Source organism: Leopardus geoffroyi, chromosome B3, assembly GCF_018350155.1.
Source record: "Leopardus geoffroyi isolate Oge1 chromosome B3, O.geoffroyi_Oge1_pat1.0, whole genome shotgun sequence".
NCBI classification, from domain to species: domain Eukaryota; kingdom Metazoa; phylum Chordata; class Mammalia; order Carnivora; family Felidae; genus Leopardus; species Leopardus geoffroyi.
This window is the reverse complement of record NC_059337.1, coordinates 68,573,762-68,587,170: the sequence shown is the minus strand read 5'-3', so window position 1 is coordinate 68,587,170 and position 13,409 is coordinate 68,573,762. Positions and strand designations below refer to the sequence as shown.

Below are 13,409 nucleotides of genomic sequence, written 5' to 3'. Positions count from 1 at the left end.
AATTATAAAAATCACATTTTATAAAACATGTAGTTAAAAATGGAAACAGTTAAAAATTTTTCTCTTATAATTCTAGGGTTTCCCTTATAATTCAATCAAAACAATCCCTAAGATTGAAACATGAACTATAGGAAAATTTTATAGTTGAATTAATAGCAATTAAGAATGGCTGCAATTATTCCAACCATACACATCACTCTGTCAAAAAGCACTAAGTTATAAAATGCCAAAACCACCCATTTTTCTGCTCATTCCTATGCTTCTTATCACACTCCAGACTGTTTTGCCAAAAACGAGGGGCCTGCAGAGCAGATGAACCTCAGCCTTGGCTGTGCTTAATTGAATGCGGTGTCTGTGTGCTGCAGCACTATATTTACACGTAGAAGTGCAAGCCTGAATTTTAAAAAAGAAAGAAACCACTGTAGATTCATGCCTGTCCTAATCAGTGAAATTTGTCTTCAAAACACCCAAATAGACCCTGAAACATGTCAGGGAACACTTCGTCTTCCAGATTGCCAGAAGAACCAAAAAGAAAACACAAATAAAACCGAGTACCTTAGTATTAGATATGCTGTTAGTATCGAAAGATGTATGTTTTTGTATAACTATATGTATTTTTTAAAGTCACTGTTGTTTTTAGGTTAAATATCCTTTTAAAATAACATTACAACTAAGTGTTTGCAGAAGTGCTGATACCTTTGGGGATCCCTAGACACCTGGTTTGTAAGCCTCCTGATCTTTTTTGACCTGTTTATTTTACAGATGAAGAAAATAGCCAGAGATAAGAAGGAAATTCAAGGTCAAAACAGCAGTCTTATGCTGAACTTAATCCAGGCACTCTGACCACTATTTTAGTGTTTTTTCCATTACCTGACCCAGCCTCTCCAATTATAGTAGAAAATATTTCTCCTTGGGTCCATTACTTAGAGAATGAAGACTATTCTTAATTATGTGAGCTCTTTTCTGGCATCTCAACTTATATCTTGTATAATGAGTGTGCCTTTTGGCTGGGGTGAGCAATTTTTGGAAATTTAAGACCTTTCCCTTCCTAGCTTCCTTAGAGGACATGTCCTAGGCCAGAGCCCAGATCTTAATGAAAAACATGTAAACCCTCTTGTTTGTTTTCCTTGTCGATTGGCCTATAATTTTAAATCCATTCAATGGCAGATTTATCAAGTGACTAATCCCTAGGAAGACCTGAAGTGGCAAAGAGAAGGTGGTTGTGGCCTAGGTACACACCATTGGTCATTTATTCAAAATGTTAAGGTGGGAAGCCAAATACTTCCTTGCTCACTCATTGAAAATATATTTAGGGAGGTTAGTTATTAGTATTGGGACCTGGAGTGGTTTGTTCCTGGGTAGTAAAAGCAGCATGAACAACTTTGCTGGACAAATCAACAGATGTGGTCCTTGGTTTTCTTTGGTTCTCAAGGAAAACATGATGTGTGATAACAACAACAACAATAATAATAATAATGTAAAATCGATACAGCTCAACTATCTTGAAAATTGTAAATAACTTACAGATCTCTTCTTAGCTGGAATGCAAGTTTCTCAAAATATGGATTGTTTCTTAATTATTGTCATTTCTCTGACACTTTTCACAAGATCTGATGCATTATACATGCTCGTTAAGGCTTATTTGAATACCAGATGGTAGATCATCTCTTTGGTATAAGTGAGATAAGACTTACTGAGTCTCTCTGATTCATATAACACCACTACAAAGAGTGATTTCATAAGTTGGAATCTATCACAATCACTCCCCTGAACCTCTTCTTGGTTCCAGAGAGCTAGGACTTTGGGGAAGATGTGGAAGCTTTTTCTAAATAGTAATCCCAGAGTTTATGCATAAGTGTCACCTTTACTTACAGTACCACACGGAACTCAACAAATAGCCCCTCCTCACTTGGCTCCCATTTAATAATGCTGTTTAAGTGACATAATACCACTTTTCACTTCAAGGAAAAAATACAGAGTTTGGGGGTATGTGAGGCAAATGTAATTGACTTTTATGGTCACTTACACTTTACAGTTTCTCAAATAATATTATGGGACAGGTTAGCAATGGCCATACGATGGTGCCTCTTCATAGACAGTGCATGAGTTGAGAAAGAAATATTAACGTAATTGCTGTTATTACTCGAAGAATCTCAGTTTGTCACAGCATTGAGGACCAGGATTTACCTTCTGTTGCTGCTAAGCTCACATGTACTCTGCAATGGGTCATACATTAATTATTGGACTAGCTGTAGCTCCAGTGATGCTAATAATAATACAACATAAAACTCTAAGTTTTCTCTCTTAATAGAGGAGTTAGTGTGTTAGCTCATGGCCTAAAAATGTGCCGTCTTGGGTTTTTGCTCGTTAGGTTCAGAATTACTTTTTGTGAAAATGAAGTCTGAAAATCATTATCATGGATATCCCAAGGTATATTCATTCTGTGACTTACACTACATTTAGTGATATAAATAACTTAGAAATAAAATGTTACCAGAATCCCCTGGGAGTAATGATATTTTTTTTTTTCCCCCATTTTATTCCACAAAAGCACTCTGGCTGCAATTTTGTTTTGTTTTGTTTTGTTTCCCTGGTAGGAACCTCAGTCCAGATTTTCAAAACTTTTTCTGTTTTATTTCCCTACTACTTCTTTAGATGATGATCCATAGTTGTAATAGATTATTTTTGAAGTACAGGTATATTCCTGAATACTCATAATAACTATCAGATTTCAAAAATAATCCACAACTTTATCTAAACTACCAAGTGAGCCACTGGTATGTTTTCAGACTACCGTAATGAGTCTGTTTGACCTCATGTGTACGTTTGCATTAATAATGAGAGTTGGGACTCTCTTTTTATATGCCTTAGATATTTAGACATGGCTTAGATATAATATTGTGCTTTAAGTCTTTATCAAGCTTTCATGAGCAGAGCCGTAGTCTAGGAAGTTTTAAGATGAAGAGATATGATTAAGTATTGGGTGTGAAAATTATTAGCATTTTAGAACTAAAGGAAATCTTACTGATTAAGTATTTTAAACCTCTCATTTTAGATATTGAGAAAACGAAGGTTACAGGAAGTAGAAAATTTGAAAGTAAAAGTAGCTAATGACTGAGATAACCAGGAGCAGAATCCAGATCTTTTGACCCTTGGCCAGTACTTTCCTCTCTACTTACCTAGGAATCAAAAACTTCAGATTTATTATTTACTCAGTGACTCCAGTTCTTTTCCCAAAGGATGGAGGACCAATATTTTAATATTTATTTATTTTTGAGAGAAAGAGCTTGAGCGGGGGAGGGGCAGAGAGAGAAGGAGACATAGAATCTGAAGCAGGCTCCAGGCTCTGAGCTGTCAGCACAGAGCCCGACGCAGGGCTCTAACCCATAAACTGAGAGATCATGACCTGAGCTGAATGGCAAATGCTTAACCTAGACTGAGCCACCCAGGCACCCCGTGGAGGGCCATTTTTTTTAAAGAAAACATCTTTTATCAGAAATTATCTCTAGCCTTGTACTGGAATTCTAATTTCAGAATATTGAACAGGAAGGATTATTAATAACTGAGGATCTAGGATAAGGTGAAAAAAGCTCTGGAGCGAAACAGTGTGTATTTGAATCTATCTTGTTGGCAATTTACTTAAAGTCTCTGTGCCACTCTTGTTGCAGTACCAGCCTTGACACAGGTTGTTGCCATGATTTCAGACGTAATATAATACAAATGCATTATAAGTCATAGATAGTATGTAATGGTGTTAGTCATTAATTAATGTAATGGACCGATTTCTTATAGCATACACAGAAGTAAATGCAAAATGGATTAAAGACCTAAATGTGAAACCCGTTAAAGAAAACACAGACAATAATTTCTTAGAGATTGGTCTTAGCATTTTTCTAGGTATATCTCCTCAGGCAAGGGGAACAAAAGCAAAAATACATCATTGGGACTACACCTAAATAAACAGCTTGTGCACAGTGAAAGAAACTATCAGCAAAAAGAAAAGGCAGCCTCCTGAATTGGAGAAGATATTTTCAAATGATGTATACAATAAGGGGTTAACAGAAAAAATGTATAAAGAACTTAAACAGGGGTGCCTGGGTGGCTCAGTCGGTTAAGTATCCGACTCTTGGTTTTGGCTCAGGTCATGATCTAGCAGTTAATGACTTCTAGCCTTGCATCGGGCTCCGTGCTGATGATACAGGGCCTGCTTGGGATTCTCTCTCTCTCTGCCTCTCCCCTGCTCATACTCTCTCTTCAAAAATAAATAAACTTGGGGCGCCAGGGTGGCGCAGTCGGTTAAGCGTCCGACTTCAGCCAGGTCACGATCTCGCGGTCCGTGAGTTCGAGCCCCGCGTCGGGCTCTGGGCTGATGGCTCAGAGCCTGGAGCCTGCTTCTGATTCTGTGTCTCCCTCTCTCTCTGCCCCTCCCCTGTTCATGCTGTCTCTCTCTGTCCCCAAAAAAATAAATAAACGTTGAAAAAAAAATTTAAAATAAATAAATAAATAAATAAATAAATAAATAAATAAATAAACTTTTTTTTTTTAAAAAGAGAACTTCTATAATAGAACACCAACCACCCCTCCCCCCCCAACCACCAAATAGTCTGACTTAATAATGGGCAGAAAACCTGAATAGACATTTCTCCAAAGAAGACATACAGATGGCCAGCAGACACGTGAAAAGTTCCTTGACATCACTAGTCAGCAGGGAAATGCAAATCAATACCACAATAAAATATCGCCTCACACCAGTCAGAATGACTAGGATCAAAAAAAACAACAAATAACAAGTGTTTGTGAGGATGTGGAAAAAAGTTAAAAATAGAAATACCAGAAAGAACCCCCACTAACTTCAAAAGGTATATATGTTCCTATATTTATTGCAGCATTATTTATAATAGCCAAGATATGGAGGCAGCCCAAGTGTCTATCAATAGATGAATGGATAAAGAAGATGTGGGGTGTGTACGTGTATATATGTATATATACACACAGCCACAGAAAGAGAACTAGGTCTTGCCGTTTTTGACAACACGGATGGGCCTTGAGAGTATTATGCTAAGTGAAATAAGTCTGCGAAAGACAAATACCATGTGATTTTACTTATGTGTAAAATCTGAAAAACAAAAAAACCAAACCCATAAATACAGAGAACACACTGGTAGTTACCAGAGGGAAATGGTTTGGGGGGGATGGGTAAAATGGGTGAAGGGGAGTGGGAGGTACATGCCTCCAGTTATGGAATAAATAAGTCAGGTGAAAGGTATAGCACAGGGAATATAGTCAGTGGTATTGTAGTCAGCATTGTATGGTGACAGACGGTAGCTCTACACTTGTGGTGAGCATGACACAAGTAGTGTTGTTGGATCACTGTGTTGTGTACCTGAAACTAACATTGTGTGTCAGCTATTCTTCCGTTTGAAACAACTGTTATGAAATACTGTTATTTAGCTGCTATCAATTCAAAATGGCAAAATGGAAAGAACGTGAATTTTGGGCTGTCACCATTTCCCAGGTGTGGGATCTTATAGAAGTTATTACATCCGCCAGAATGTCTGCCCTACAGAGTTGCAAGGATTAAATTAAGGCACCTCGCATGGTGTCTAGCTCACTTATTTTATGTTGGTTTCTTTTCCCTCACTCTCTTGACCGAACATCAGCATGGCAGATAGTTACTGGAGATAGCACCATTTTGACACGTGAATAATTTGACTTGGTGCTCTATAGCCTTCGCATGTGTTGGGTTTTACTCCCAAGTCAACCTAAGTGCTATTTTATCTTCTGATTGCTCTTTACTCTGTTTCCTGCCCACTTTCTTTATTTATTCCTCCTAGCAAGTTCTAATTACATTGATGTATCAGATGTGCCTCATATTTCTGAGTGTCCCTGAGATGGCCTCTTAGTTGTAACATGATGTGATTTATTTCTGATAACAACAACAAAAAATATATAGATAATAGCTAATTCAAACCAGCTCTTGTTAACTTTTGGGAATTTTATCAAGCCCAGTGCCATTCTTTTTATTAATAGAGACTTGTTTTTATAGTAACAAGTGTACGTCCATCACACAGGGAATTATTGAAGTTTCTGTGCAGCCTTCAAAAACAAAACAGAAAAGCCACGATGCCCACATCCAAAGCCATAGAACCACTGTCTTCTCACCTTATGTGAGCACTCTGCAAGGCCTGAATTCCATCCCTTTGAGGTGCTTGATGTTCTCGAGCCCCATTTTCTTTCCTTCTGTCTGCTCAGACTGCACTTTCCTGGTGACGCTTTATTGTGCTTCTGTGCAGTCCCTGGGAATTGCCTAGCTTTCCCCAGCCTAGAATGTAGAATTTGGAAGAGTCCCTGGAAAAGGTTGACTTACTCAAGTTGTACAGCAGATAACCTGAATTTTGCCTGGCGCTGGCAGCACCGCTGGGAGAGATTGTTCGTAATAACAAAATGCTAACAGATGATTTTTCCACATTGCTTGGCACCATCACAATGTCTTTCATCAGCAGGCACTTTGCCGCGTTCTTTTTTGACAGACATGTTTGTGGGGACCAGACAAGCAAACGTCTCCTTCCGTTGCTTGGGTTTCAGTACAGTGTGTTCCTTCGATGGTATCTCTGAGCAGTGGTAATGTGAAGGATATTAAAAAATAATGAGGATTTGGTAGGGGAAGGAAGGACCAGCCCCTGAGGAGGCTGGGGGAGTTGCGTAGAGTCCAATCCCTAATCAGATTAAAATCACAAATGTGGTTCAATTCTACTGGATGGTTTATTATGTTTATGGGAACAGCCTTTATGCTTATTGTGAAAAGCACACTAATCTACAAGATTTTGAATCATTAAAGTTAGATCAGTGTCAACTTTTAGAAATACCCAGACTTAAAAAACAAAAAACAAAAAACAAAACCCCTGAATGTTGTATTTGAATTTTGTAGGGGATACCAACTCTAAAATCTCATAGTTTTTGTGCTGTGCGTTGGACTGTCAGAGAGGAAGTGGCCACATGTGTCTCTCTTTAAAATTTTTTTTGAAGCAACAAGTCTAGTTGGGTGGGTAATAAAGAGGCACAAGGAAGTCTTAATATTTAAGACTAAAGAAATAATTCAATTCAATAAGCATTTATGGATTACTAGCCAAGCAATGTGCAATGTTCTGGAAGTTCAAGCATGAATGAGGCATGGTCCCCAATTGCCTGGAGCTTTTAGATTTACAAAGAAGATAAACATAAATAACTAAATGTCATGTGAACCTAGCAAGCTCTTTGGCAACAAAGTCAAAGAAAAATTTTTGTCAAGAAAGATCAAGAAAAGTTTAAGCCTTCAGCTGAACTGGACTGAATTTTCCTTTGGGATTTTCACTAGGTGAAAATGGAGAGAAAAGGTGTTTTAAGTAGTGCAGATAGCATGTGCAAAAGCATAAAACTGTGAGGGTTGAATGTATGCTTGAATCTGTAGGGGTGCAGCACAGGTGAAATATAGAGAAGTCTCTGGAAAAGTTAGCAAAAGCAAGGTTTTAGGGTCATGAGGTGTCATGGAAAGAATGTAGACTTATCTGCTGTGTAGAATAACTATTTTCAATATAGATAATGAAGGGGTATTCTCCTATGGGGACATATCAGAATCAGGAAGGGGCTTTTTCAAATAACACGTGTTTTCCTTTGCAATTTTGAAATGACCCAAGGAAAAGTCATTGCCAAAAAGAATGCACTGATATTGTGGTATCATACTGTCTCAGCTGTGCTTGGAGCAGAGTACAGATTAAGGACAGTTGCTGTTGATTGCAATTCTGGACGCCCTTTGTAATCCCTCGGGGAGCTTTAAGGGTATGGGTGCAAGGGTACCATCTCAGATCTCTGATGATGCTTCTGCCCATCAGTGTTTTGTTTTTTGTTTTTTGTTTTTTTTTTACAGAGTTGTCTAGGTGTTTCTTTTTCTTCTTCTTTTTTTTAAAAAAATTTTTTTCAACGTTTTTATTTATTTTTTTGGGACAGAGAGAGACAGAGCATGAACGGGGGAGGGGAAGAGAGAGAGGGAGACACAGAATCGGAAACAGGCTCCAGGCTCTGAGCCATCAGCCCAGAGCCTGACGCGGGGCTCGAACTCATGGACCGCGAGATCGTGATCTGGCTGAAGTCGGATGCCCAACCGACTGCGCCACCCAGGCGCCCCATCTTCTTCTTTTTTTTTAAAGCTTATTTATTTTTGAAGAGACAGAGTGAGCAGGGGAGGGGCAAAAAAGAGGAGAGAGGGGATCCCAAGCAGGCTCCTTCCACCCTGCCAGCACAGAGCCCGATGTGGGGCTCGAACTCATGGACTGTGAGGTCATGACCTGAGCTGAAATCAGGAGTTGGACACTTAACCAATTGAGCCACCCAGGCACCCCGAGAGTTCTCTTGGTGTTTCTAATGCAGAACAGGCTGAGAAGCACTACATTAGACAGATAAAAGTAGTTTCAGTAAGGAAAAGGATGATTAAAACAGAATGGTTTAATTGTGATTGCTCTCTTAAGGATTATGAATTTGAATCTTCCTTAGAGGGAGGGACATAGATACAGATTAATAGGCTATTGCAAGTGGGAAGAGGATGCAATTAAAAATGAAAGCAGTAGAATCAATCAAGTTATGAGTAAAGGAAGATGGCTAAAACATGGATGGCCTCTGGTAGATAGAGCTTGGGGAAGACTGGAAAGATGTCAAACCTCAGCACCTGTCTGCTTTCAAATGATATACTGGGATGAAGGCAGAAAAACAGCAGATTTTTTTAGCAGGGAAGGTCAGGGAGAGGGAAACCCTTAGTGCTTCATATGTCCTGAGGATCATTTAGCTAAGAATAAATAGAAGTTTTATAACGATTTTGTCTCCTGTGTACAAGCATCCTGTTTAATGTGAAAGTAAAGGAGCCCGAAAAAGAAACTCACCAGGGCTCAAAAACATTGTGTTCCCTTGACCCAGCCTCATCTGTAGTTTTGGCTATAAGGAACTGGGTTTGACATTTCATAAAGATTCCCAGGGATCTTAGGCAAACGTTGTCCAGGAAGGAGTACTTGAGTATTCTATAGAAAGTTCTACTGTCTATGTTTGATTCACCAAACCACTAGCAAATCACTGGCCGTAGATAAAGGTGAGGAAATAGCACATGGTTTCCACGTGCAAATAAGGAGTGGAAAACAGAGTTAAAACCTAGCTTTGCCAAAGACTCGATGCATAGTATGTGTGGACTTGAGATACTTCCCTTGTAATAGAGCCAGGCACACCTTGAAATAATTGGTAGGATATGGACAGATAGAGAATGAATGAGGTACTTAGTACCTAATCATTTTGAATTGCTGTGCCATGCTAAGTTCCTGAGTGCCACCAAGACAAAATCAGAATGATCAAAAGGGGTTGTGAATAGGGAAGGGCAAAGATAAGTTGTCTGTTGGGGCCTTTTGAATTTTCCTGGTCACAGGGTTTCTTATTATAATCCCAGCATGTTGGTATGGAGTACATGGAAATCCAGTATGTCTTTGTTATTTGGGAATTCTTTCAGTCAGTGAACACAGATTGTGAGGAAGCCATTCATGGAATCTATGCTTAATAATCTGTCCCCTTTGGGCATTTGCGGGAGAGGAGGGTATTGAGAGAAGACAGCATTTGCAAAGGCCCAGAAAGAACATGGTCCTGACAGAGGGACAGTGCTGTGTAAGAGTGAAATCCAGGGAATATATGGGGAAGAGGCAGGAGCCCAAACTGCAGAAAGTTGACAGAAAACCAGTCAATGGAGACTTCAGTTCATGTTTCAGTGTTAGCCTGTAAATATTGGCCAATTATTGAAGAGATACTAAGGAATAAAAATCTGCATTTATTGAAAAAATCTCCTGGAACCAGTAGGGTGAAACTGAAGTCAGGATAATTAGTTAGGTGGCTGTTGCCATTGTCCAGATAAAGAGGACCCAATGAAAAGTTGAGGTAGTGGGGATGGAAGGAAGGGAATGAATCAGAGAAATCAGTGAAGTTTGTTGATAAGTAATATGTTAGGAAAGAGCAAGGGAAAGCAAGGAATCCAGTATGACATCCAGGTTTCTGAACGTGACGACTGGGAAGATGGCGATGCCATTAACTGCAAGAAGGAATTTCAGAGGAAGAACAAACTGAGGTTTGGCAGTGATGAATTCCTTTTCACACATGTTGAATTTGAGGTGGCTGATTAATTAAGCAGGTAGACCAGTCAGGAGGATGGTTGGAATTAAGTGGGAAGGTACCACTTTGGAAATTACAGTATATACAGTAAGTGAGTGTTGCTTACCATATCAGTACGCAAGATGGTGCAGAGAGATTGTGTAGTGTGAGGATAAAATGGCAAGGAAGATGCCTGGAGACCACATTTAAGGGATGAATGGCATCCACAGTTTGACTGGAGAGGGCTGAGAGAGGGGAGGAAAAGGGGTAGAGAAAGTGTATCAGAAGTTCAGGGAAGGGTGCCTGGGTGTCTCAGTCAATTAAGTGTTCAACTCTTGGTTTCAGCTCAGGTCACGATCTCACGATTTGTGAGATTGAGTCCCTTATTAGGCTATGTGCTGACAGCATGGAGCCTGCTTGGGATTCTCTCTTTCCCTCTCTCTCTCTGCCCCTTCCACTCCCTCTCTCCCCCCTCCTTTATCTCTCTCAAAATAAATAAAAGAAAAAGAAAAAAAAAGTTCAGGGAAGCGGGGAGAATTTCAAGGCACAGGCACAGTCAACTTTAACAATGCAGCCTAGAGGGCAGGATCACTGAAACGTGCTGACCAAATGTAACGCTCAAATCACAGGGTTTCAGTAAGTTGGGGGGTCAGGAAGGCAGGAGCCAAATGTAATTGGATGAAAGGGGAATGGATGAGAAAATATATCGAGAGAGTTGTGGCTCTTTTCCGCCAAAATTCTGCTGTGAAGAGGAGACGGTGAGAAAGAAAGGGCAACAGCTAGAAGGGATTAAAGGAACTATCTTCATTTTTGCTTTAGATGGATAAAGCATGCTGCCGGGAGCCTGCTGAGAGGGGAAAGCAAGGTGGTGTAGCCTCTGGAATCTGTCAGGCATGAAAGAGACAATAATGTAGCAAACTTATGTGGCACCTTCTATGCTCCAAACACTCCTCTACGGGCTGTTTTATATACATTAACTCATGTTCTTCTCAACTGCCTTATGAGGTAGAATCTGTTAGTATCCCCATTTTACTTATGAGAAAACTGAGGTCCAGAGAGGTTAAATAACCTGCCCAATTTGTGCTCTCCCCACTGCACTAAGCACATGTGTTACAGAACCACAATACATAGGCACATACATCAGCCTCAGCGGTCTCGGGATCATTGGTTAAGAGGGTGGAAGGGAGCAAGGTGATTGCTGTTGGATGGAAGGGACCAAGGTGATTGCTGCAGACACAGCTCAGTCACTTGATAAAAGGAAAGTTTCTCTGTGGAACATGTCTTTGCAACTTGTTTCTATTATTAAGAAGTTGAAGACTGAGTAAAATGATTGGCTCATCAATGTCATTTGACTCTCAACCTTCTTGGAAGGTTAGTTGGGAACAACCACCAAGAGTTAGTGTGATGTGGCAGAACTTAACTAGTCGCTATAATGAAGTTGAAATGTTGGTAAGCGATTCCGTGGAACTCAGGGCTGGGATGTATTAGAGGTGGGTAGGGGAGGGAGAGGGCAATCGCGACAGGTAGGATGTTGAAACAGATTATCTCGATCACATCGTTGAATGAAGCTTGAAATTACTTTCAGGGATTTGGTAGCAGAACTCCTGAAATTTTGGGTAAACTTTTGTATTTGTAGTACCTTGTTTATCTAGACTTGCTTAAGCTTTTCCTGGTTTTGCGCCCGTCACTCCACAAAGGTGGCCTTATTTGGAAATTTTGAAGAATGACTATAAATCTGTTGGTCTTTTATTCTAATATTGTCATTAGCAGCAGTACCTAATAGTAACATTTATTCAAATGTTCTATAGCTTTCTCAAAACCCTAGAGATGACTCACAATCCTCCTCATTTGGGGAAACTCAGGCTTGAAGACACAAAATTCCCTGCCCGAGGTCACAAAGCTAACAAGTGGCTAAGCTGGGATGCAGACCAGGTAGTATGAATCCAGAGCTCAGGCGCCTAGCCCCCTGTGCTGTACAAGAAATAGACAGTGTCTGGATTTCGCCAGTTTGTTGAGAGTTGCAGCAGGCTGCCATGTCCACATGTGAGAACACCAACTTTAGAAAAACCTTGCCTCTAGTTCTACTGACCATGGTTATTTGGGGGTTGGTTCATGAGGGAAACGAGCTAGTAAAAATATAGTTAAAAGGTACCTTAATGTGGAGAATCTTCATATGTCTTTACCTTCCCTGATGAGGTCATTAAACATATTTCTTTACCTTTTCCATGCAAAAGGGATCTATGCTTGTGTACAGTTTGTGGGCTGAAAGTGGAGAGGGTTTTGTTAGGCCATAAGGAAGGTCCATAGGATAATGACCGGATAGAAGCATCACAGTGGTTTTTACCTACCCATCTCGTCAATATTATGTGCTTGTCACGTCAGCTGCTGGGATACAGAGATGGGGGGCAGATCCATCTCGTGGAGTTTATAATCCGATGAGAAAGGCAGACATTAACTAAGTTCACCAGAAATATTTAATTACTGTAAAACTGGATTCTGGAAACCCTAATAACATCACAAATTTGAGTGCTTCCGCTTTAACCATAATAGGCTAAATGACTTTGAAGGTTGGGAAACAGACTAGCTGATGACCGAGAGCTTGCCGGCTCTGTGCTACTAAGTGTAAAACCACAGACTCGAGGCACTGAAGTAACTGAAAAGATAACCATTAAACAGCTGAGAGTCTTATAAAATGCAGTTTAAAATGTTGGTATGTAGAAGGGGAAAATAGCAAATCTTAATATTCTCATTTTCTGTACATTTGTATAGCTTATTTATTACTATATTATGAAAGATTATGAAACAGACACAGATACTGATCAGAGACAGCTTTGATATGGAAACTTCTTAAAAATACACATGTGTTACAGCTTCTTCTCACACCTTTTGTTTCTGCTGTGTTGGCCCAGAAATGGCATAGAAGAGGTGTTCTAAAGGAGACTCTGACTTAGAGACTATGTGTCTCTAAGGTACACAGCCAGAAGGAGCTCTTTTTTTTTTCTTACAGTGTTCTTTTTCCAAACTAAAAATAATCAAAGATATATTCAAGCATGTTCAAATCTTTACGAAGAGTTTGTTTTGCCTTTGATATTAAAAATGGGTGAGAGTTCTTAGGGGATAGTTTTACTTTAAGCCTTAATCCATGGCAGTTATTCCCATGAGATCAGATTGGCTGCAATTACGCTTCTACTCCAACTATCTAAGTCTTTGGAGAATTCATAAAGGGAAATTTATACCCTGTTGGATTCTGAAGAGAATGT

At 39.7% G+C, this 13,409-nt stretch overlaps 1 protein-coding gene across 5 annotated transcripts in view; it reads left to right on the top strand.

Annotated features, from left to right (window-relative positions):
- The window catches only part of FMN1 (formin 1), a 436,126-nt gene that overhangs the window by 219,595 nt on the left and 203,122 nt on the right, over positions 1 to 13,409 (top strand). The window lies entirely within an intron of this gene.